General features: G+C 34.7%; 2 pseudogenes; both read left to right on the forward strand.

The window, feature by feature from the left end:
* LOC116635220 overlaps positions 1–26,088 on the forward strand; it is a 70,418-nt pseudogene that overhangs the window by 22,218 nt on the left and 22,112 nt on the right.
* LOC116635348 lies at positions 14,927–15,058 on the forward strand (annotated as a pseudogene).

Genomic DNA, 26,088 nt, shown 5'->3' on the forward strand with positions numbered 1-26,088 from the left:
GAGCTTTTTTTTCTAAAAGGAGAATAATTTATACACCCATTAACTCACTGATTTCAATGTTTCCCAAACATACCTGACTCATAAGAATTACCTTAGAAGCTTATTAAAATACAGATTCCAGAACACAGTTGTTCAGATGGATTTTATAATCTGAAAGTTTTGGAATAACAGATTCAGATCTACAATGGAAACAAGGGACTGGATTGATGTGTGTCTTACACTTTCTTCCAATTTTAATGTTCTATGATCTATGAATTGACTAAAAAGCCACAAATTCACTCTTTTGATATGAAATATTTAGATGTAGATATAAATAACACTGGCATAGACAAAGATATCATAACAGAACTTTTTTGGTGACAGATACAAAAATGGATACATAGATAGGTACAGTTGACCCTTAAACATACAGGTTTGAACCATACAGGTCCACTTATAAGTGGATTTTTTTCAACAAATATATTGTAAAAGTTTTGTAGATTTCTGCCAATTTGAAAAAAAATCACAGACAAACCCCATAGACTAGAAATGTTGAATGTGATGTTTCCAATGCTGTATTATGAGTATGAGTGTAACACTGTATGCCATAAAAATCTTACATGAATGATCCATTCATTACTGTATAGACTAAGCTACCATAAAGCAATCATATTGCTGCTTCTTCATTATCAGTGCATATCATTCATTATACCTGTAAATAATTATGAATTTCTTTTTCACATTATCTTTTCATTTTTGAGGCCTAGTGTTAATAATACATATAATATCTACAGTGTTTTGTACCATGTAAGACAAAATTGATGTAGATACTGACATGATTCATCTTGTAAACAGATGACATAAAGTGTCATCATCTGTAAACTGTCATCATCGTGCAAAGTGTTGCAGTATCGATAAAATACAGTACAGTACCATAAATGTATTTTCTCTTCCTTATGATTGTCTTAATAGCATTTCTTACTTAACACTTACTTTATTATAAGTGTATAATATATGTAACATACAAAATATGTGTTAATTGATTGTTTATGTAATTGGTAAGGTTTCCAGTTAACAGTAGGCTATTAATAGTTAAGTTTCTGGGGAGTCAAAAGTTACATGCAGATTTTCGACTGCATGGGGGTCAGCACCCTTAACCCCCACGTTGTTCATGGATTAACTGTAGATAAATTGACAGATCTAAATAAATGTCATAACAGAGAACCTTTTTAATCAAACTAATTCCATGAAGTTATCAGCTAGAGCTCTCTGTCCTTTTCCAACAAACGTGTATCTAAAATGTATTGGTGGAGAGAACAAATGCAAATTAGCCACTGAAACTATTCTCTACATATATTACATTAATTGTATACCTACTCAAGAGTCTTTTTGCCTACAGATATAGAGGCAGATTGCATGTGTATTTATATAGATTTTTCGTTGCTACCTGTCTAAAGCTAATTACAAGGCAACTTTGGATTTAGCAAAATTAAATTTTTTTAAAAGCACAATTTGCAACTTTGGCCTGTATTTTTTAGAAAATTCTGGAGAAATAAAACTAGAGTACCAGTAGATTTAAATATCAATTAGAGTCACCATTCTGTATTTCTAAAATTATCCTACTCCTAAAGCCTGTCAGCATAAGCCTCCTAAGAGTCGTCTGAATAAATGGTTCTCAAATTTTAATGTGTATACAAGTCACCTGCAAATCTTGTTAAACTGAAAATTGATTTAGTAAATGGGTGATGGGACCCAAGAACATTCATTTCTAACCAGTTATCAGATTATGCCAAAACATAATAATAATCTGTGAGACAACCTTCCATTAGCAAGGCCCTAAACAATAGCAACAAAGGTAAAAAATCCAGATATATCTCCTGATCTAAAGCTTTTTTTTAAAGATTTTATTTATTTACTTGAGAGAGAGAGAGCATGCACGAGTAGGGGGAGGGGCAAAGGGAAAGGGAGAAGCAGACTCCCCACTGAGCACAGAGCCTGACCTGGGGCTGGATGCCAGGACCCTGAGATCATGACCTAAGCCAAAGGCAGACGCTTAACCAGCTGATTCACCCAGGAGCCCCCTAATCCAAAACATTTTATGTAATTTAGGAGAAAGGTGTCACTGAAAGAAATTTATCTTGGTAGCATGTGTAACACCTACCCCCCTGTAAGAAGACAATGACTAGAACTAAAAATTTTCATTTGTTTTAGAAAACTAAAAAACGAATCCAGATTGAGGTGTGTTTTGTTGTTAATTCATTCGTTTATTTGTTTGGTTTGTCTTTCATGTATTCAATCCTACTGATCAGTAGAATTTTTCTCACTTTATAGAGTTATCATTAACATCATCAACAGAAATAAATGTTTATTGCATGGCCACTGCATATAAGTCATTAAGACCTAAAGACCTATAGGCATGCAAAAAAACTTATCCTTAATATTATAATTTCACTTTATAATTTATTATTGTACTCCAAATAATGCCAAGTTTTGTAGATTTCAAATTATTTGGAAAACATACAATAAAATAAGGAACAAAATTAATGTAGAAATGGGTGTGAAGTGAAATAAGGTAGAAAACAAAGAGGAGGCCAGTAATAAGAAACAGTATTAATGGAATTCATACAATAAGCTCTAATGTTAATCCTATAAGTGGACCTATACTTGGATCAGAGGCTGACCTTTCAAGCAGCCAGAGCCAAGAAGAAAATATAATCAGATGCAAAATTTATAGGCAGCTTAATAAAACTTTCTGTGGAACTGACATCTGACAAAAATTTGTTTGGCATGGCTTTATTAAGAAGACTCCATAAGGGGCACCTGGGTGGCTCAGTCGGTTAAGCAGCTGCCTTCGGCTCAGGTCATGATCTCAGGGTTCTGGGATTGAGCCCCAGGTCGGGCTCCTTGCTCAGCAGGGAGTCTGCTTCTCCCTATCTCTCTACCCCTCCCCATCACTCATGCTCTCTCTCTCTCTGTCTCAAATAAATAAAATCTTTAAAAAAAAAAAAAAAGAAGACTCCTAATACCGTGTAAGAGACTATGTCTTCAACAATATTTTTTCAGTGAACACTACTAAATATACTACCAAATATAAAGAGGAAACATGCCTATAAAAGCTTATAAGTTGGGAAAATCAAACTTAACACATGAACCAAAAGTTACGGAACAATAATAATCAGTGCTGTTATTTATTAGAATCAGTTAAGATATATTTGTGCTGTATCTGCAACAATTTTAATCACTGAGTGTGAGTGGTTCATATAATTTGCATTAAAATTTTAATGGAATGTTGAAGAATGTGTAAAAACTTTAAACTGAAAGTTTCCAGATGGCATAATGGAAGTGAAATGACTCAAAAATATATAGACACTGGTAGATTGAAACATAGCAAATTCTCTCCATTGAAGAAATAAATTCTCCTTCCACCTCTCTGCCCCTTAGCTATTCCCAGGCTCTCTCTTCCCCTTAGATGGTCAAATTTATCAAAAGAATTGTCTATTATTGTCCCCATTACCTCATTTCCCCCTCACTTCTCAACCATCTCAAATCTGGTTTCCATACAAATCATCACACAGAAATTGCTTTCATAAGATTTTCCATTCTCAATTTTCTAATTGTAGAATATCACATTGAAAGTTTCTTATCTCCCATTTGAATGAGAAGGGAATGTCCCTGGAGCAAAAAAATAAGACAAGTTAGAACTATAAAGAGAAGCTGGTAAAAATATTGACTCCTAGTTGGAAAAAAAAAAATGCTATATATGTTTACAAGCTAAAATCCTATGATCCTATTATTACTAAAATACAGAGTAGGCACAGAATAGCTTAACAAAAAGCAAAAGTAACAGAATAGCTCATGAAATATAAAATTCACAGGACAACATAATTATATATTAATAAAAGTTAGTATATTATATATTAACTTTACAAAAAATGCCTAAAGTCATTACTTAATAAAGGCACAGATAAACATTGTATTTATTTTTATCTATGTTTATGCAAAGGAAACGCATTCTTTTTCTTTGATTATTTAATCACACTTTATTTCTCTCCTGTGTGTCAAATTCACTTTTAAAAAAAACTATTTTTCCTGTCTGAAGAAAGACATGTATGGGCATGCACCCTCATTTTTACTATTACAGCAATCCTCCAAGCCTCAAAAGCTCAAAGCTAAATATCCTGAAAAAATACAATTATTTATAAAACAATTTTATTTTCAGGGTGCCTGGGTGGCTCAGTTGGTTAAGCCTCCAACTCTTGATTTTAGCTCAGGTTATGGTCTCAGGGTTGTGAAATTGAGTCCCACATTGGGCTCTGTGTTTGGGTGTGGAGCCTGCTTAAGATTCTCTCTCTCTCTCTCCTTTCCCTCTGCCCCACCCCCACCCCCACTCACACGTGCATGCTCTATCTCTCAAATTAAAAAAAAAAAACTATTAAAACAATTTTATTTTCATATACTAATAACGCCCAGAATCATGTATTAAGTAAATACCAACTCAGATCTTCTTAAGTTTAAGACCTGAATCTGCTCTGGGAAATACTAAGACAAATAAGACTTGGTTTCTCTCTTCAAGCTACAGAAGGAGAGAAAACTCTAAGAACTATCAGAGGAGAATAAAGAAGTAGAGTGGAGGGACAGTTCAAAACGACCTGCCAACATATCAGAGAAGTCAGAGCTAAAACCAGGTAATTAGGCTAAGCAGGGTTTCTCTACAGGGCAGTGTTGGCACTTGGGATCAGAAAATTCTTTGTTGCTTGGGGCTGCCTTGTGCATTATATAATGTGTGGCAGCATCCCTGACCTCTACCTACTCAACGCCAGTAGGAATCCCTCCACTTCCTAGTTGTGACAATTAAAAATGTCCCCAGGCATTGCCAAACATTACTTGGAGGGAAATTTGACCCCAATTAAGTACTACTGGGCTAGAGCCAGACTGGGATTGGGGAGTATTCTGAAATGGTAGACCAAATCTTGGCATAATTCAGAAAATTATATAGTCCAAGTTGTGAGAGTAATAATGAGAATGAAGAATAAAAAGTAGACTTCATTTATTAAATCATTCAAGGACAAAGAAACAAACATTTGTACCAAGCATTGTTAGATTCTTTGTATATAAGATCTAATATATATCTCACAAAAAAACCTTTGAAGTGGAAATAATTATTCCTATTTTGCAGATTTAGGAGCTATAGCTGTTGATGCTTTTATAACTTTCAGCATTCACAATGGCCAGCAATGCTAAACAATGACAAAAACCTCCCAATAACAACAACAGAAAAAGCCCAGGACCAGATGGCTTCCCAGGCGAATTCTTTTTTTTTTTTTTAAGATTTTATTTATTTATTTGAGAGAGAGCACAAGCGGGGGGAAGGGAGGCAGACAGAGACGCAGACTCCCCATAGAGCAGTGAGCTCAACACAGGGCTCGATCCCAGGATTCTGAGGTCATGACCTGAGCTGAAGGCAGACACTTAACTGACTGAGCCACCCATGCACCCCCCCAGGTGAATTGTATCAAACATTTAAAGGAAAATTAATACCAATCTTTCCTAAACGCTTCCAAAAACTTGAAGAGGAGAGAATACTTTTAAACTCATTTAACAAGACCAACATTACACCCACACCAAAGCCAGGTAAGGACACACAACAACAAAAATTACAGGTCAATATCTCTGACTAACCTAGATGTAAAAATGCTAAACAAAATACAAAAAACTAAATTCAGTAGTGCATAAAAAGAGATCATTCACCAAGATCAAATGGGATTTATCCCTGGGATGCAAAGATGGTTCAACATATGCAAATCAATAAATGTGATACATCATATTAACAGAATGAAGAATAAAATCATATGATCATCCCAATCAATGCAAAAACATTTGACAAAATTCAACATTTTTTCATGATAAAAACTCTCAACAAATTAGGTATAGAATTCTCATCCCTTTTAGTCAACACAATACTGCAAGTTCTAGCCAGAGCAATTAGACAAGAAAAAGAAATAAGGCATCCAAATAGGAAAGGAAGAAGTAAATCTGTCTCTGTTTACCAATAATATATCTTAACATATAAGAAGCCCTAAATACTCCACCAGAACTAACAAACAAATTCAGTAAAATTGCAGGACACAAAATCAGCATACAAAAATCAGTTGTTTTTCTATACATTAATAATGAATTATTCAAAAAGGAAATTAAGAAATAATTCATTTACAATAGCATTAAAAAGAATAAAATATTTAGGAATAAATTTAACCAAGGAAATGAACGATCTGTACACTGAAAATTGTAGGACATGAAAGAAAATGAGAAGGAAACAAATGGAAAGCTATCTCATGTTCTTAGATGGAAAGAATTAATATTGTGAAAATGTCCATACTAACTCAAAGCTATCTACAAATTCAATGCAATTCCTATCAAAACTCCAATGGCATTTTTTATAAAAATAAAAAAAAATCTTAAAATTCATAGGGAACCACAAAAGATGCTGACTAGCCAAAGCAATCTTAAGAAAGAAGAACAAAGCTGGAGGCATCATACTTCCTGATTTCAAACTAGATTACAGGGCTATAGTATTGAAACAGTGTGGTAATGACATAAAAACAGACACATATATAAATGGAATAGAATTGAGAGTCCAGAAATAAACCCACACATGCACTGTAAATTAATCTATCACAGGGTTCCAAGAGTATACAATATGGAAAGGACAGTCTGTTCAAAAAATGGTGTCGGGAAAACTGAATATCCACATGTAAGAGAGTAAAATTGGACCTTTAAATTGTACCATATATAATAATCAAATAATCAAATAAAAATGTATTAAAGACTTAAATGTGAGACCTGAAACCATAAAACTCCTACAAGAGAACATAAGGAAAAAGCTCCTTGACATTTTCTTGGCAAAGCTTATTTTGGGATATGACACCAAAAGCATAGACAACAAAAGAAAAATAAGCAAGTGAAACTTTATCAAACTAAAAATTTTCTGCCCAACAAAGGAAACAATCGACAGAATGAAAAGGCAAGCTATGGAATGAGAGAAAATATTTACAAACCATATATCTGATGGATCTTCAAAAACTCACTAGCAAAAAATAAATAGAAAATCTAATTTTAAAAAGGGCAAAGAAACCAAATGGACTTTTTCCCAAGGAAGACACACAAACGTCCAACAGGTAGTAGTAGGTTGTGATAGTATCATACTTTTTCTTTTTTCTGTGATATGATATAGATAGATTTCTAAGAGTACTTTAAAATACACATAAATTATTTCAACATAGCTTTCTATTTCTTTTTTTTATTATGTTATGTTAATCACCATACATTACATCATTCGTTTTTGATGTAGCATTCCATGATTCATTGTTTGCATATAACACCCAGTGCTCCATGCAGTACGTGCCCTCTTTAATACCCATCACCAGGCTAACCCATCCCCCCACCCCTCTCCCCTCTAGAACCCTCAGTTTGTTTCTCAGAGTCCATAGTCTCTCATGGTTTGTCTCCCCCTTCGATTTCCCCCCCTTCATTCTTCCCTTCCTGCTATCTTCTTCTTCTTTTTTTTTAACATATAATGTATTATTTGTTTCAGAGGTACAGGTCTGTGATTCAACAGTCTTACACAATTCACAGCGCTCGCCATAGCACATACCCTCACCAATGTCTATCACCCAGCTGCCCCATCCCTCCCACCCCACCCCCCACTCCAGCAACCCTCAATTTGTTTCCTGAGATTAAGAATTCCTCATATCAGTGAGGTCATATGATACATGTCTTTCTCTGATTGACTTATTTCGCTCAGCATAATACCCTCCAGTTCCATCCACGTCGTTGCAAATGGCAAGATTTCATTCCTTTTGATGGCTGCATAATATTCCATTGTATATATATACCACATCTTTTTTACCCATTGATCTGTCAATGGACATCTTGGCTCTTTCCATAGTTTGGCTATTGTGGACATTGCTGCTATAAACATTGGAGTGCATGTACCCCTTCGGATCCCTACATTTGTATCTTTGGGGTAAATACCCAGTAGTGCAATTGCTGGGTCGTATGGTAGCTCTATTTTCAACTTCTTGAGGAACCTCCACACTGTTTCCCAGAGTGGCTGCACCAGCTTGCATTCCCACCAACAGTGCAGGAGGGTTCCCCTTTCTCTGTATCCCTGCCAACATCTGTCGTTTCCTGACTTGTTAATTTTAGCCATTCTGACTGGCGTGAGGTGGTATCTCATTGAGGTTTTGATTTGGATTTCCCTGATGCCGAGCGATGTTGAGCACTTTTTCATGTGTCTGTTGGCCATTTGGATGTCTTCTTTGGAAAAATGTTTGTTCATGTCTTCTGCCCATTTCTTGATTGGATTATTTGTTCTTTGGGTGTTGAGTTTGATAAGTTCTTTATAGATTTTGGATACTAGCCCTTTATCTGATATGTCATTTGCAAATATCTTCTCCCATTCTGTCGGTTGTCTTTTGGTTTTGTTGACTATTTCTTTTGCTGTGCAAAAGCTTTTTATCTTGATGAAGTCCCAATAGTTCATTTTTGCCCTTGCTTCCCTTGCCTTTAGCGATGTTTCTAGGAAGAAGTTGCTGAGGCTGAGGTCAAAGACATTGCTGCCTGTGTTCTCCTCTAGGATTTTGATGGACTCCTGTCTCACATTTAGGTCTTTCAACCATTTGGAGTCTATTTTTGGGTGTGGTATAAAGAAATGGTCCAGTTTCATTCTTCTGCATGTGGCTGTCCAATTTTCCCAACACCATTTGTTGAAGAGACTGTCTTTTTTCCATTGGACATTCTTTCCTGCTTTGTCTTTTTAATATCCACACACTGATGCCACAGTCAAATTCCGTAAGTGTGATATATCTTACTAATGCTCCTCCCTTTCCTGGTCTTGCAGGAGAAATAAGCTTCCTTGCCCCTTTAAATTTGTCATAACCATGTGGCTTGATTCAGCAAATGAAATGTGAGTGGAAGTGATAGGTCACTTCTAGATGGAACCATTTAAAAGCAGGTGATGATTCTCCATGATTACAATGGCAAACCTTGAAGGCTCGTGTTGAAATGGAGATATAAGATAATAGAGACTCCAGGGCGCCTGGGTGGCTCAGTCGTTAAGCGTCTGCCTTCGGCTCAGGTCATGATCACGGGGTCCCGGGATCGAGTCCCACATCAGGCTCCCTGCTCGGCGGGAAGCCTGCTTCTCCCTCTCCCACTCCCCCTGCTTGTGTTCCTGCTCTTGCTATCTCTCTCTCTGTCAAATAAATAAAATCTTTAAAAAAAAAAAAAAAAAGATAATAGAGACTCCATCAGCCTAGGCCCCTGAGTGATTCTGAGCACACCTCAATCCCAGCAACGGGCACTGGTATGTAGAGATAAAAATATTTCGTTTTAAACAGTTGAGATTTAGAGGTTGTTTGTTACTGTAGCATAACCTAATCTATCCTAAGAACAGTAGATCAATCTTATGTTGTATCATGATGGCAAAAATTTTCCAAAAGCCTAAACAAAATCATATACCTGTTACCCTAGCCAGATATGGATAATTAGAAAATTTTATATGTTAGGCTAAAATCATGTATTAGTTATTCTATAACTAAGAAATTTCAGAGATATCAAAAATCCTGAGGGTCACAAGAGGATTAAAGGTTTTGTCAAATTCAAAAAGTAATACATTTCACAGTTAACAGTCCTAATTTCCTTACTGTTAATAAAAATCAAGTGAAACAAGACCTGGTTTCTAATGAATTGATTGTATAGGCAATCAATGTGTCTAATTTAGAACGAAAGCTCATAAGTCCATAGATGTTAGTAGAGTCTTGTCTTCCGTTTGTTACTAACACTAGGAGTTAATAGCTGGGAACTGAGTTTTTTAGCAATAAAAATAAGACATGAGGAGTGGTTAGAGAAGCCTAAAGACACCTTAAGAGAGATAGTGATCAAGTATTTTTCATATCAATAAAGTACTAAGAATTAGAAACTAGGTGAAAATTAAAACCTTTTAATTTTGACCCCATTTTAATGTGGCATAGCAATTTTCTTGACATGTTGTAGTTATACCATTAGGTTGTGGTTTGCAAATGATTGTCTTGGCTTATAAATGAGACCAGATTCAAGATTATTCCTAAAATAATGTCATCCCCAATTCCATTCCTATCTGCGTTCTTGAATACAGAAGAAGAGGGTAGGTTGGTATGCCAGAAATGATACACAATCCACAGGCTGCAATACAAATGCAACTGCCTGTGCTTAGTATGTTGTCAATGGAACACAAGATTAATCATACATTAGAATAGATTCCTGTATAGTTTCAAGAATAAAAGCTTTAAGTTACTTTCTTGCATGTTTTCATGTTTAAAATGTCACTGTGGTATAAAACATTCTGGAGATTTTTCATTTAATTTGGGCTTTTTTATCTTTTTATAAAATTAATTATATACTGTGCCATTATTTATTGTTTTCTAGTCTGTGAGCTGTAAAAGTCAGAGGCTATGTTTACATTTATATTAATGCTTGTAATACCCCATGGTGCCTGACACATAGTCTGTACTCAAAAAGCACTGGATGAGTTTAATTAGATTCTTCTTCGACATGGTCATTCTCCCTAGTATCTTTACCTAGACTTCAGATCCTCTTCTCTCATTGTACAGCATATAATGTCTCTTGAAGAGAGCATAAGAAGATAAAAGGTAGAAGGATTAAATTCTGTTCTCTTTATACAGGTCTTTACTCTTATTTATTGACAGGAATTGAGATGGCTGAAATTAATAACATGCAAAATACACTCAATAAATTAGAAAACAAGGACCAAGGAGAGGAGAAAAAAAATAAATATTCTAACTAAAAACATCATATGGTTCATGTCAAAATATCCAATTTAACTCTGAGCTTTGTGATAGCTAATGCAGAAAAGAAACTTGTAAAGGTGTATAGTTCATATTAACTGACAGTAGAAAGCATATAAATTCCTCACAGAAGAAAATTCTAACACCTAGTCTCTAAATTCTAAAAGACGTTCTCCTGTGGGATTTAATCTGAAACCCCTGAGAAAGAAATAGACCGAATGTTGCTGCTTCTTGGGATCTCTTCCAATAAAAGCTAGAGGCAGAAAGAGTAATTCCACCCAGTCTAAGTTAATGCAAGTGGATCTTATTGTCATTCTTTCTTCAAACTAGATCCAGTAATAATACCTGAGTATCCACAGAAGTTGATGGAGGACAAACCCTTGGACTAATGTCTCTCAAAAAAATCACTTCTCACATTCAACTTTAGATGAAGGGTAGCACCTGGGAGAGATCACAGGCTTTGGAATCAAGGAGATCCAGATTTGACAATCTGTTTCAATTTGAATTTGAAATATATTTGACAACTTATTTTACATCCCTGAGCGTCAGATTCTTTAGCGGAAATACACAGGTCGGGAATAAAAATCTGACACATGTCTTAGAAAAGGCATAACTTGCTCCAGAAAAATAAGGAGACCTTAGATTCTAGATGAGCAGGCAAAACTGCTACAATTTTTATGAGGCCTGAAAAGTTTATCCAAGATGCTTTTCCATGGAAGGCCCACCTACCAACTCATGGAAGAGAAGGAAAGCCAGATCTTTTCTCAGAGAACAACTGGCATTCACCTTCAGTAATTAGACAAGTATTCAAGTGAGATCCCACCAATTCACACCTTAGAATTGTCTAATATCAACCCGGGAATTATATGAATCAGACTCTTCCTATTGTCCACAGAGAAAAACCTTAGTACCACTTCCAAGGGTTGGATGATTCTGAAATGCTTAGCTTTTCCATGAGCATGCCAGAATTAGTTAGCTGCAACTATATGTCCAGATCACTGAACATACGAACTAGATATATAAAGATATTTAGTATTCACTACCCTAATTTCAGGAGCGTGTCTTTGTCGGATAATGAGTTTCATTTTTCCTAGTCAATGTTGAGTTAATCTTGCTGGCAATAAATTCTATAGTTATTCACTTCCTGGAGCCATCAAACCAGGTCATCAGATTGTGGAAGGATACCTTTTTCATTGTACATGAGGTATGAAGTTAGCTCATATAAAATATTTGCATATTCATTAAAAAAAAGTGAAACAAAAAATGATCACGTTTTCTACGGCTTGATATTATTATCTGATCTTTAAGTCATGGAATTACATTGCTTCCAGACATGAGAAGTGTGAATCACAACAACTAAATGATATCACTGATTTCATGCAAAACTATTTTAATAAAATAATGTTTCTTATAACCAACTCTAAATTATATCATTTCTCCATTGATACAGAAGATTCTCCAAAAATTAGACCTCACAATTGTTCTTCTATTGAAGTATGACTGAATTCAATGTTTTTGATAATACTCTGTTTCAGAATAAATCCAACATCACAAGAAATGCAAGTAAGGGACAAATAAGGCCACATTTTTTACATGTTGATATTAGCTTTGTACTTATTTCTTTATACTTGTTTTCCTGTTTGGCCTTCTATACATGTTTTGATCTGAAATTAATCTCACTTCTAACGCTTTTGCTCTATCACTAACACACCACCCATCCCACCCCACCCCCAGAAAAAAAAAATACCTTAAGTGTAGTAAATGGTCCAAATATCCCAAGGGAAATTTTTGCCACTTTAATCCATGTACAGGAAAAAGTGTATATCATCTGCTGGTGGCTCAGCAGCCTGTGAACTATGTGTTGGTAAGCTTAGTCCTGTTGCTAGTGGAAAAAATAATCATGCTTTGTATTTATGTAATACCTTTCTCCTGTGGAACTTGCAGGATATTATGTGTCTTGCATCACTAATCTTCATAATATCCCATATTTATGGGAATCTATTGAAGTAAGGACCATATTTTAACCTGAAAGATCATGAAGTGGGCAAAATTGATAAAGAAAGATGCTAAACACAGCTGATCTTGTTAAGGGCATATGGAAATGTTGTGGGGCCAGACTTTCATTCCCCGTCACACTATATGCACCATTTTCCATAAACGAATCTTTTTTTTTTCAACCTAGACAGAGAGCCATGACTGAAAGCTGAAAAGAAGAAAGATTCAGTGACTAAGCAGCAGAGTGGAACCTCAGGGCCTCTGCATTTTCTTTTTAATTCTGTTCCTAATTTGTGATGTGACCCCAAGAAACCTTTTGCCCTCTTTAAGCCTCAATTGTTTTACTTACAAAATAGTATTGTGAAAGCATGTTGCTCTGCATCCTGGCTCTGGCTTCCAACACTCTATCTTTTGTAGTGTCCTATAATTAATTTGTTCATCTATTCAACAAATATATATTGAGCATCTTCCATGTTTAAGGCACTGGGGCAGTTGCTTTGGGACTCTAAAGGAAGTTAAGACATTATCTAGAGCTTAAAAAGTAGAAGCAGGAGCTCTTACATGTATAAAAATAACTACATAATAAACTACTGTATGTTAAGTATCATTGAATCATGCAAATAATACACTAAACAAGTTCTGAAAATTGGTTCTGGCAGGACTGTGTTAGCAGAAAGAGCACTGAACAAGGAGTAAAACCTCATCTGTAGACCAGCCACCTAGCTCTCTGTAAAATGGATAAAAGAGCAGCATGTAACCTCACAAGGTTATTGTGATAGCAAAATAAAATATTGTATAAGAAAGTACCTTGTAAATGTAAAGGTTTCTTTTGTTTTGTTTTCTTTTTATTGTAACTAAAGAAATCAGAGAATACTTCAGGTATGTGCCATTCAGAATGATCTTTAGATAATGAAGAATATCTCAATAGATATATAATATTCTGAACAGAAAGAATGGTATAATCTAAGGCATAGAGCAGGAAACATATTAAGAGAACTAAAAAAAATGAAAAGATCAAAAGTCATAATGAGGGGAACAAATACCTTTAGAAAGTAAAGGATGTTGGAAGAATGAAGGAGTGAAAGATATGAAATCAAGGAAATGATGATGAGGGGACTTGTTAAAGATACTCAGTTGTTCAAAATGTTGGCATGACCTAAAGAAGGACGGTGGTTGATCCATGGCTGAAATGAACTGAAGATTTAACTCAATAAAATTGAAGTGATTCAGGAAATTTTAGTCCATTTTTGTATGAGTCAAGCACAAAGACAGAGATAAGAATGCAGAGTGGAAAAGAAAATTCTCAACCCTGTGCAGAACTCTTCACAGTAGTGAGAGACATGGGGATGAAAGCCAATAAATGATAAAAATGAGGCAGATGAAAGACTGAGAGAAGTTAGGTCACAATGAATTGTAGGAAATAATAGAAAAGACTGAAGACATACAATACTCTCTAGTTTGCTTATAATGACGCTTTGTTTAGGATTCTCCTAAAATAACATCCTTCAGCAAGTAGCTCCAATTTCCTCATTAATCTACAATCATTAAAGGTCAATATCCAAGCCATGGCTACATGGCATTCTCCATATCCCAGACTCAAGACAGTGCAGGTGGGAGCCACACCCTGGTCTGTGATCAATGACTTCCCCATCAGGACACCTTCCCAATATCCCCTTTCTCCTCTCCTCCTTCCCACAACACACACTCATATATCCACTTTTTTTTTTTTTTTAAGTTAACTCTACACCCAACGTGGGGCTTGAACTCACAACTGGGAGATCAAGAATTGCATGTTCCACCAACTGAGTCATCCAGGCACCCTTCACACATCCACTTTGAGTAAGTCAGGAATAGCTCAAACTCAGGGAAGATTTAGGATTTCTAGCCCTCAAGGTCAGAACCATTTGCAAATTACTAGACAGTCTCTACCATGGCATTGAGTACATATACACAATGTTAAAGTTAGGGTTCAATTATTTATCCATGTTGCATGAATATATATAATAGCTATCAGTAAATATAATTTATAAATTCTGGGTAAATTCAGAGTTGCAAGATTACCTCATTTCCACTATTATGAAATATTCCTTCCATTTGACTGTCAGATTTCAAATGTGCAGTGGCAGTATCGTAGCCAATGAGGTTTATCCGAGGCGCGATTATTGCTAATCATTGTTTACTAATATAGATCACCATGAATTCTGTTCTTGGGTCTAAATTGATGAAAACTAGTATAATACATGGTATCTTACAATGAATAAAACATTTAAAATATTTTTTTAAAAAAACACATGATTAACTAATGAGCTAGGAATGAGAGATACTTTCTTTTAGTTTATTCCCCATTTTGTTTTTCACCTTTGACCTAGTTTTTCTTTCTTCTTTTGATAACTGGTTTGCCTTTGATCAACAAGAGTGAATGTTCAATGATCAGAATACAAGTCTTACTTCAAAGATCAGAACAGTTTCTTGATGGCCAGTCTTATGAGTATGTGGCTATAAATATTTCTTGTATATATCTTTTTCTTACGAAAAGAAAAAATTACTTTAAAATATGCATCTAGCTATACGTAGACCTCTTACAGACTATCAAAATATAAATGCAATGATGATCATTTTGTTCACTATATATGTTCAGACTTCATATTTCAGGTGTTTATATGATCTAATTTCTAAACTAAGGCAATGTCTTACTCTCAAAAACACTCCCACAAAAAATAATACCTTTATTAATGTGGTTTACTTTTTCTAAAATTTTCATCTTTTTGCTGAAACACCAAACTGATATGATTTTCTTATTATTTATATTAATTTCTCCTGCTAAATTTTCTTATAGTTGGCTCTGAACTAATCACTAAATAAAAAGACATAAGTTCTTGACAAGCCAATATATATTTATAAGCTTTTAGGGATAACATAGCCCCCTTAAAACAACTCCAAAGAAACAGATACAATAGCTCCTCCATAATGGGCAAGTAATTTAATCCCTGCATGTCGATTCACAGTTTAAAAATTGCTTGCATGTATTTTAATTAATTTGATCCTCACAGAATCCCAGTAAATTGGATTTGCAAACATTTTTATTATCCTTATTCTCAGATGAGGAAACTGAGGCTTGTTTAAATAAGTTACTTGCTCAAGGTTATATAAATAGTAAGTATCAGAGACTAGACTTCATGTCTTCAAAGAGCACCATTTTGATCCAAAATGAACACTAAGGAGAGAACCTTAATAATCTGTCACTTCAAAAAGCATTTAACCACAATGTAATAAAATATGAAAAGGAAATAAGAGGTATAGAATTAGAAAGGAAGAAAAAAATCTCATTGACAGACAAAATGACTGCCTACATAGAAAATATAAGTAAATTTATAAGCTATTGAAAGAAATGAGTTTATCAAAGAGGCTGGATAAGAAAGTGTTCCTATAAACAATCAACAACCTTTTAAAAATATATAAAACATATATTGAAATGTTTTTTAAAAATCATATTCACAAAAACTTAAAATACCTAAAAATAGAGTAACAAAATACACAAGAACTGAATATGAAAATTATAAAACTTCAGTAAGGCCATAAAAAGAAGACTCATAAATAACATTTTCTCTACCTCAAGAGTTGTCATTTTAACTGGAAAACCCTGAAATACAATGTTCATGACATTATCAAATATAAAAAAAAAATGTTATATAACGTAACCAAGGAAGACTTTATCCTTTTGACATTTTTTGCCTAATATTTCCCCAGTTTGAATACTGACACTACCAAAATAAATAAATAAATAAATGATTGCTTAAATGTCAATATCATTTAAAAATGGCAGGTAGGAGTGCCTGGGTGGCTCAGTTGTTTAAGCCTCTGACTCTTGATTTTGGCTCAGGGTTCTGAGATGAAGCCCCATGTCCAGCTCTGCACTGGGTGTGGAACCTGCTTGGGAAACTCTCTCTCCCTCTCCCTCTGCCATCCTCTCTCATAAATAAATAAATAAATAAATAGTAAGTAAATAAGTAAATAAGGCAGGTGGATCAGAATAACTCCAACTAAAAAGACTGCACTTTCCACATGTAGAGGAGATTATGGAAAAACTGGAATTCTCATGTACTACTGGTAGGAAAGTAAAATTGTTAAACACCCAATAATTTCTCAAAAAGTTAAATTTACACTGCGATGTGATCCAACCATTTCACTCCTAGATATTTGCCCAAGAGAAAAGAAAGTATATGTTCATACAGCAAATTGTACATGCATGTTCATAGCAGCTTTCTTTGTTATAGCCAAATACTAGAGCAACCTAAATATCTACCACTGGGAGAATGGATAAACAAATTGTGGTACATACATACAATGGAGCACTGCTCAGCAATAAAAAGGAATAGACTTTTGATAAACATAAAACAAAGCATGAATTTCCAATAATTGTGCTAAAAGAACCCAGACTATATATATATATATATATATACACATACAATTCCATTTATATAAAACTCTGGAAAATACAAGCTAATCTAATCTATAATGACAAAAAACAGATCAGTGGTTGCCTAGCGGGCAGAAGAAAGAGGGGATAGGGTAAAAGGGACTCTTACAGAAAAGCATGAAAACTGTGGAGGATGGACATGTGGGTTTCATGTGTATATACAAATGTCAAACTTATCAAGTTGTACACTTCTAAAATGTGCAGTTTATTGTATTTCCAGTGTGCCTCAATAAAACTGTTTTCTTAAGTGATAAGCAGGCTAGAATAGTTTAGCAGAGAGTAAATTTCCAATCTACAACACCCAGAAAACTACAAACTTATTTTATTAATAATTTACACAAAAAGTTACCATCTATAAAAGATATTTGTGTATTACTTTCCTAAAGGAATGACTCAACAGACTTTATTATGATAGGTCACTGATTTTGGCTAGTAAGAGACTTTAATTTCACCCATTACAGTCTCTTAATTGTATCTAATAGTTTGTGAACTATTGAGATTCAGAAACTGAAGTTTGTTATCACCCCCTTGCATTGATTGATTGGAATTAAATATAAATCGGTTTAAATTCAGTGCTGAATAACTGTGTGAACCTGTGCAAATTACTTCAACTTTCTAAGCCTCCATTTGCTCATCTGTAAAATTGAAATAAGTATTCACTTCTTTCCTGGTTGTTGTTGTAAAGAGAATTTACATCTGTATGGTAGTGTGTACAACAATAGGTACATGATAAATGGTTATTATTATTATTACCTAACATTATGAGATAAACAAATTTCATTGAAGACTTTGATGGTTTTTATGGTCTTTTTCTAGCCAATTGATCCAATTATGGGTTTTCACACATATAAATATAAAGTATTATCTATGTACATATATGCATGTTCATTTGTTTAGCAAGTATTTATTAAACCCCTATAGAACTGTATGGCAACCATGAATTTTTGTCATATTTATATGTTCAATTTCACAGTAATAGCCAGTCCTTTAAGAATTCCAGCCACTGAATTCTGATCTTCACAATAATTATTATCTAAATATTCTTCCATAATTACTTTTTCTTTAATTTCAAAGCATTGTTTAAAGACTGGTAAAATCAGAATATAATACATATAATAAAAATTGTATATGTGTGTTCAAAAAAGGAAATTCAGCAAAATGTTGAATTTCTTTTTATTTTGATGATTGCACAATTATTTTTCATTTTTTCTCACTTTACTATAATGCCAAATTGTTTGGAAAGTATGTTTCATCTTTAAAGTGGAAAATAAATCTGAAGTAATGAATAAAATATTTACTGCCTAAATTTGGCAGTGTCCACAAATGCTACATTTAGAAACGTCACTTGGATTCTCACTTCTGCTCATTCCCCCGTCACACTATATGCACCAACTTTCGTAAGTAAATCTGTCTTTCAATCTAAAGGAGAACCATGACTGAAGGCTGAATAGAGGAAAGATTCGGTGACTAAGCAACAGACTGGAACCTCAGTGCCTGTGAATTTCATTCTAAATTCTGTCCCTAATTTGTGATATATCCTAAGGAATTTCTCAGCCAGTTTCTGCCTCTCTTACTTGGCTTGTAAAATGGTGGCATTCACAGTTACTCTTCAGTCTGACTCTGCCTGGTTTCTGAGCAAGCATTGTATATATAATCAAGCCCTGTATTGGTTGTTCACAATGATTCCTAGTAGAGATTATATTGTCCCACTCAGATCTGGTCATGCAAATATGTAAATATATCAAAGAACCACCCTTTCAGATTGACAAACAAGTTGACCAGTATCCCACCATCATTTGGTTTTCATTAGGAAAGAGTCCAAGATTGGTTGACTCATCTTCACACCACTTCTATATCCCACAGGGATCTGGCAGTAGTTATGAGCCCCAAGTCCATTTCCATCAACAATTAGAACTAGCTGACCTTATCTCCTTATCCCCTAAACATGTTAAGACTTGAGGAAAATGAAAAGTAGATCTTCCTCCAAGAAAATGAAATATCCTACCTTGGAAGTGAGGAACTTTATTTCACATGTTCCATAACCACCTACCACATGTCTAACAAAACTTTATTTGAAGATTAAATAAATTAATATAGCCCAAACTGAGAGATCTTAAATTAAAATTTTAGTATCATTCAACATGCTATATCACCTCTACAATCTTTAGGCCAGTTTGAAATTCATACATCCACTTTACACAGTAATAAGAAATTTCTCCCAAACTTCAAACTCTGACATTGAGGAATAAATATGCAAAATTCCAAGAAAGTTATGTAGGGCAACCATAGCTGCTGCTTGCCTCAATGAATAAGATGGCGGTGACTAGAAATCAAGGCCCATCCTGTGGCTATCAGGCGTGTCATCCCAGGGCTGGTTGAGGGCAGGGTAGACCACGATAGTGGCAGAGCCCAAGAATGACAGAGCCCTGGCAGAGGAATAGTTCTTTAATGCTTTGACCAAACTTGATCTAACTTAGGGGACTATATCCCCTATGCTGTAGCAATAATGTCACTGTCTATTAAGAGGACATTAATTATTAATTCTTTCCATTAAGAAAGATATATAATGATGTAATATATGGTGATTAACATAACATAATAAAAAAAACAAGTGGAAAAAAAAAAGAAAGTAAGATATACTGGTCCATAATTAGCAGAAACCTTTCAGGAACTTTTGGTAGAATGGTATCATGTTAACAATTACCCAGTCTCTCAGTATGGTGCATGTTTATAATATTTTTTCACTCATATCTTGGCCCCATGGTGCCACATTTTAATTCCTGAGAGACTCTAGATTTCTCATTGATTGTCCTCTAGTGATATTACCACATTTAGTTTGCAAATAAGATCCGGAGGACTCTGAATTTACTATTCTGTCAGGTGGTACCCAGCTATCAATTTGAAAACAGAATTCAGGAATTTCCAATTTAGAATGATATCTAGAAAGGGGTCACTCATACCGGCTTTCCCTACTTCCTACTAAAATGTACAGGAAAAAAAGACCAAATCCCATGCCACAACTAAAAATTGAGACTGAACAAAAACATCCAATATACAAAATTAAGGTGAAAAATCCATGAACTATGAAAGGAAGATAGCTGTATTGATTTTTTTTAACAATCTAGACTTCCTCTCAATAAATATAGACTTTTTTTAAAAAAGAGAAAAAAATATTGACTATTCTCTAACTTAAGACACACAATTTATAGCATTCTAGAAACCAAGTATTAAATTATTTACTGCAGAGGTTTAAGATGCTGCATTTTTAATTAGCCAGAAAACTATTTTATACACACATATGCACAGAAAATCCTCTCCAACTCCACTCTCCAAATTTGCATACTATATCCATTCATAGACCATGTGGAAGGATGGGCAATGGCAAGTTGCATCCTGGGATGTCTGTAAGCCTGGGATGTCAGGTAGTAGTGCAAGCTGGGACTTGTAGTTTTTTATACATTCCATTAGCTCAGAGCATTAAAATCAAATGGGAGAAGGATAGGAAGGCACCCTAAGGAAAGAAGAATTGTGTAGAGAAAAATTCCTCCTAGAAATTTGAATAGAATGCCAGCTTGCCGTCTGATTTCAGATCTGAAAAAAAAAAAAAAAAAAATCAACTACGATTCTCATAGACAAGAGCAGGGCCAGGGCTATTCCTGTTAAAAAATCTTAAGTGTGGTTGGATCTTGCCTCATTAACAGACAAATACATGTAGAAATTCAACCTGATGTCTCTGAAAAAATATAGACTAAGGGAAAGAGAAATAATTCTAAAAACTATTTATTTACTCATTTATTCAACAAATATTTTTGAACCTGTAATTAATATGTCTTACCTATGTAATTAATACTATCAGAGATACTAGACATAGAAGGGAAAATAAATGATATATGAGCACTCTACACTAAGTTTAAAATCAAATAGGAAGGCAGATATTAATTAAAAATTATACAGATATATTTTAAAACTGCTGTAAACATAAAGAAAGGTATGGAAGGACATAGAAAGTTATATTACAGTATTCAAGACAAATTTTATAAAATTTCTTGACATTCTCATGTATGTCAATCTATGTAAATACATCTTGTATTTGTGTATTTTAATGTAATCCAAATATATATAATGTAAAAAAATGTGACCTATATAAAAAAGAAACAAGATCATAATAATAGAACAAGTCAGAAAAAGAGGACAATATGCACAATATGGACCAATGCAAAGAAATTAAAGATGTAATGTCAAAATAAAAATCTATACTGGAGAGAGAACAAAACTGAACAAATACTGAGAAAGTGAAATCAGTAATATGTGGAACAAAATTAAGAAATCCCTCCTACAGTAGACAGGATATGGACAGAGAGATGAAAATGATAGAATGAAGACTATAGTTTTGGAAAGCACAGAACAGAGAATACGTAAATACTTGAATTTCTAAAAAGAGACCACAAAAAATAGAACCAAAAAATAGTCCAAAAATGGGGAAGGGGTTGGAAATGGATGGAATATTCTAAACTGCAAAAAGTCTTGTGTAGCTAACATCAAACACTGTGGGGAAAGATTAAAAGCTTTTCCCTAAGATTAAAGAGAAGACAAAAATGCCTGCTTTCACCATTTCTATTCAACCTAGTCCTGAAAATTCTAGTCAGAGCAATTAGGCAAGAAAAAGAAATAAAAGGCATCCAAATTGGAAAGGAAGAAGTAAAATTATCTCTATTCACAGAGAGCATGTTCTTATATGTAGAAAAAACTAACAAATACACACACACACTCACAAAACCAGTTAGAGCAAACAAACTAATTCAGCAAAGATGCAAGATAAAAAACCAACACACAAATCTCCTCTGTGTTTCTACGCACATACAATGAATAATCTAAAAAGAAAATTAAGAAAACAATTTGAAATAACATAAAAGGGAAAAAGATAGAAATAAATTTAACCAAGGAGGCATAAGACTCTACTGTAAACTACAAACAGAGCTGAAAGAAATTAAAGAAGACCAAAAAAAAACAAAAACAAAAAGGATTTTAAAAAAAAGAAAATTAAAGAAGACCTAAATGGAAAGGCACCCGAGGTTCACAGATTGGAAGACTTAAAATTTACAAAATGATAATACTACAGATTTAATGTAATCCTTATCAAAATTCCCGCAGGATTTTTGCAGAAATGGAAAACCCCATCTTAAAATTTGTATAGAATTTCAAGAGATCCATAACAGCTAAAACAGTCTCAAAAAAGAACAAGTTGGAGAACTCATACTTCCTGGTTTCAAAACTTACCACAAATCTACAGTAATCAAAAGAATGTAGTACTAACATAAGGGTAGACATATAGATCAACAGAATAGAATTGAGAACCTAGAAATAAACCCTTACATCTACAGTTAATTGATTTGAACAAGGGTGCCAAGCTAATTCAATAGGGAAAGAACAGTCTCTTCAACAAATGGTGGGAAAATTGGATATACTCATGCAAAAGAATAAGGTTGGGCCCTTACATTACATAACATACAAAAACTAACTCAAAATAGGTCAAAGACCTAAATTTTTAAAAGCAAAAACTATAGTTTCTTGGAAGAAAATATAGGGGTAAATCTGCATGACCTTGGATTTGGCCATGGTTCCTTAAGTATGACACCAAAAGTACAGGCAACAACAATAACGAATAGACAAAATGGACTGCATTAAAATTAAAATTTTTGTGTATCAAAAGACATTATCAAAAGAGGGAAAAAGACAACACACAGAATGGAAGAAAATTTGCAAATCATATATCCAGAATATATGGAGAACTCCTACAACTCAACAACAAAAGACCAAACAGCCTGATTTAAAAATGGGCAAAGAGCGGCACAATGGCTGCCTCAGTCAGAAGAGAATGAGACTCCATCTCAGGGTTGTGAGTTCAAGTCCTTCGTTGGGTGTAGAGATTGCTAAACAAACAAACAAACAAACCTTAAAAAAGAGAGAGAAAAGTTTCCCCAAACCTAATTGTGTGGAATAATACCAAAAAAAAATTATAAAAATAGGTAAAGGATTAGAATAGATATTTCTCCAAAGAAGATATACAAGTGCTCAACATTATTAGTCATCAGGGAAATGCAAATCAAAACCACAATGAAATACCACTTTACACCCATTAGAACGCTATTATCAATAAATTGAAAAATATCCCCTTTATCTTCAATTTGTTTTTTAAAGGGTCCCTTACTCTTGGCTTTTCCCTAAAGACCTCTCTTCACTACAGCTCCCTCAAGCAGGGACTGTGTTTTCTCCCATTGCTCCCTACTAGTCAATGAGTTGGAGTACATGTCTTTTTTTTCCTCTCTATTACCAGTTCCAAACTATTCCTCCTTTCTCACTCCTCCCTAAAATCTCACAGCTTGCTGTAGGTCATCTGTCAAGCCCACACTATCCCTCATTTTTCTATTATAATTCCTGAGTTATAACTATTCTCTAAAATATATCCATTATAAATCTTGGTGGTTTCACTATCCAATTAGATGAGGCTTCTCATATCCTGTCCTCTCTGTTTCTTAATCTCATCTTCCAATGATCTTGCCATCTATTTTATTTCAGCCACTCACTCCATCCATCACACCCTAGACCTGCATTATTCAATACAGTAGGCACCAGCCACATGTGCTCCTGAGATCTTGAAGTGTGGTTAGTGTGACTAACAGACTGAACTTTAAATTTTATTTAACATTATTTAAATTAATATAAAATTTTTAAATGATAAGTGATTTAGTCATTGAAAAACTTTTAAGAATGTTTGGATCAACTTGAGTATGTAAATTAACTTTTTTCAATTGTAAAGGTTCTGAAATCTAAATACCTATCAAGCATCTCTGATAAAAATTTAAGTTCTTGGGGCACCTGGGTGGCTCAGTCATTAAGCGTCTGCCTTCGGCTGAGGTCATGATCCCAGGGTCCTGGGATCGAGCCCGGTATCGGGCTTCCTGCTCAGCGGGAAGCCTGCTTCTCCATCTCCTTCTACTGCTCCCCCTGCTTGTGCTCTCTTGCTCTCTCTGTCAAATAAATAAATAAAATCTTTTTTTTTTTTTTTTAATTTTATTTAATTTTTTTGACAGAGAGAGACATAGCGAGAGCAACACAAGCAGGGGGAGTGGGAGAGGGAGAAGCAGGCTTCCCGCCGAGCAGGGAGCCCGATGTGGGACTGGATCCCAGGACCCTGGGATCATGACCTGAGCGGAAGGCAGACGCTTAACGACTGAGCCACCCAGGCGCCCAATAAATAAAATCTTAAAAAAAAAAAAATTTAACTTCTTAGTTGAGATGTACTGTAAGTATACAATGTAGGGGCGCCTGAATGGCTCAGTCAGTTAAGTGTCCGACTCTTGATTTCGGCTCAGGTCATGATCTCAGGGTCGTGAGATCCAGCCCTGCATTGGTCTCCGTGCTAAGCACGGAGCCTGCTTCTTTCTCTCTCCCTCTCCCTGTGCCCCTCCCCGCCCCCACCCATGCTCTCTCTCACTAAAAAAAAAAAAGAAATAAAGAAAGAAAAGAAAGTATAAAATATATACCAGATTCCAAAGACCTAAGGTATAAAAAAGAGAATGTAATATATTTTATTAATAATTTTTATATTGATTACATGTTAAAATAATAATATTTTGGATACATTTGCTTAAATAAAATATATTATTAAAATTAATTTTACCTCTTTACTTTTTTGGTAGCTACTAGAAAATTTAAAATTACATTTGTAGCCTGCAAATTTCTGTTGGATAGCATTACCCTAGACCTTGTCATTATCAGTAACTGCACCACTGATATCAATTGCAAAGGTCCCACTCCTTGATAACCAACTATCTTTCCACCTAATACCCCAATTCCAATAATTATTGAACCCACCAAGACATTCAATCCATTGATGCTTCCATCTTACACTATCCCTCCTCTAGATCAGCAGTTCCCTTTTACTCAACTTAAACTCCATGTTCTATTGTTATAAATGAATGAATAAAAAAATGTAACAAAAGATATGTCACGATAAAACATTTATAGCTAGTTTTTATTGTGTTCTCCAAGTGTTCTCCATTATTTTTTTAAATCTCTCAACAATCCCATGAGGTAGTTTCACTACCTCCTAGTTCCTTTCATATGCTATTACACCACGATGGAAAAGGGAAATAGATGATATGCTTGCTCCATAAAGCAATTGCTGCCTCAGGGGCCTCTAGGTTTTTGTCTTCTGCCTGAATTTGTCCCACTTTTTTGACCCCTGTCTCCTGTCTCTGATTCTGACAGATGATTATATATATATATATAATTCAAAGCTATGCTTAACTATCTTCACAACCCATCCTCTATAATCTATTCCTTCCAATAGCCCCAGGAGTAATCCATTTATTTACAAATTCAACGAGTTCACTGAGGATCTTCTCTATACCAGGCACTGCTGTAGGGGCTGGTAATACAGCTATAAACTAAACCAGAGGTCTTCAAACTGTAAAAGGTCAGATAGTAAATATTTTGGGCTTTGTGAGCCAAGGGACAAAATCAATAATGTAGTATTTACAAAAGAGAAAACAAATATCCTCAACTTTTATTAATGAAACTAAACATATAATAATAGGGGCACCTAGTGGCTCAGTCAGTTAAGCTGTTGCCTTCGGCTCAGGTCATGATCCCAGGGTCCTGGGATCCAGCCCCGCATCCCTGCTGAACAGGGAGCCCGCTTCTCTCTCTTTCCCTCTGCCCCTCCCTCTGCTCGTGGTTGCTCTCTCTCTCTCCCTCTCTCTCTCAAATAAATAAATAAATAAATAAATA

This window comes from Phoca vitulina, unplaced genomic scaffold, assembly GCF_004348235.1.
Source record: "Phoca vitulina isolate PV1807 unplaced genomic scaffold, GSC_HSeal_1.0 scaffold10, whole genome shotgun sequence".
In the NCBI taxonomy this organism is placed as follows: domain Eukaryota; kingdom Metazoa; phylum Chordata; class Mammalia; order Carnivora; family Phocidae; genus Phoca; species Phoca vitulina.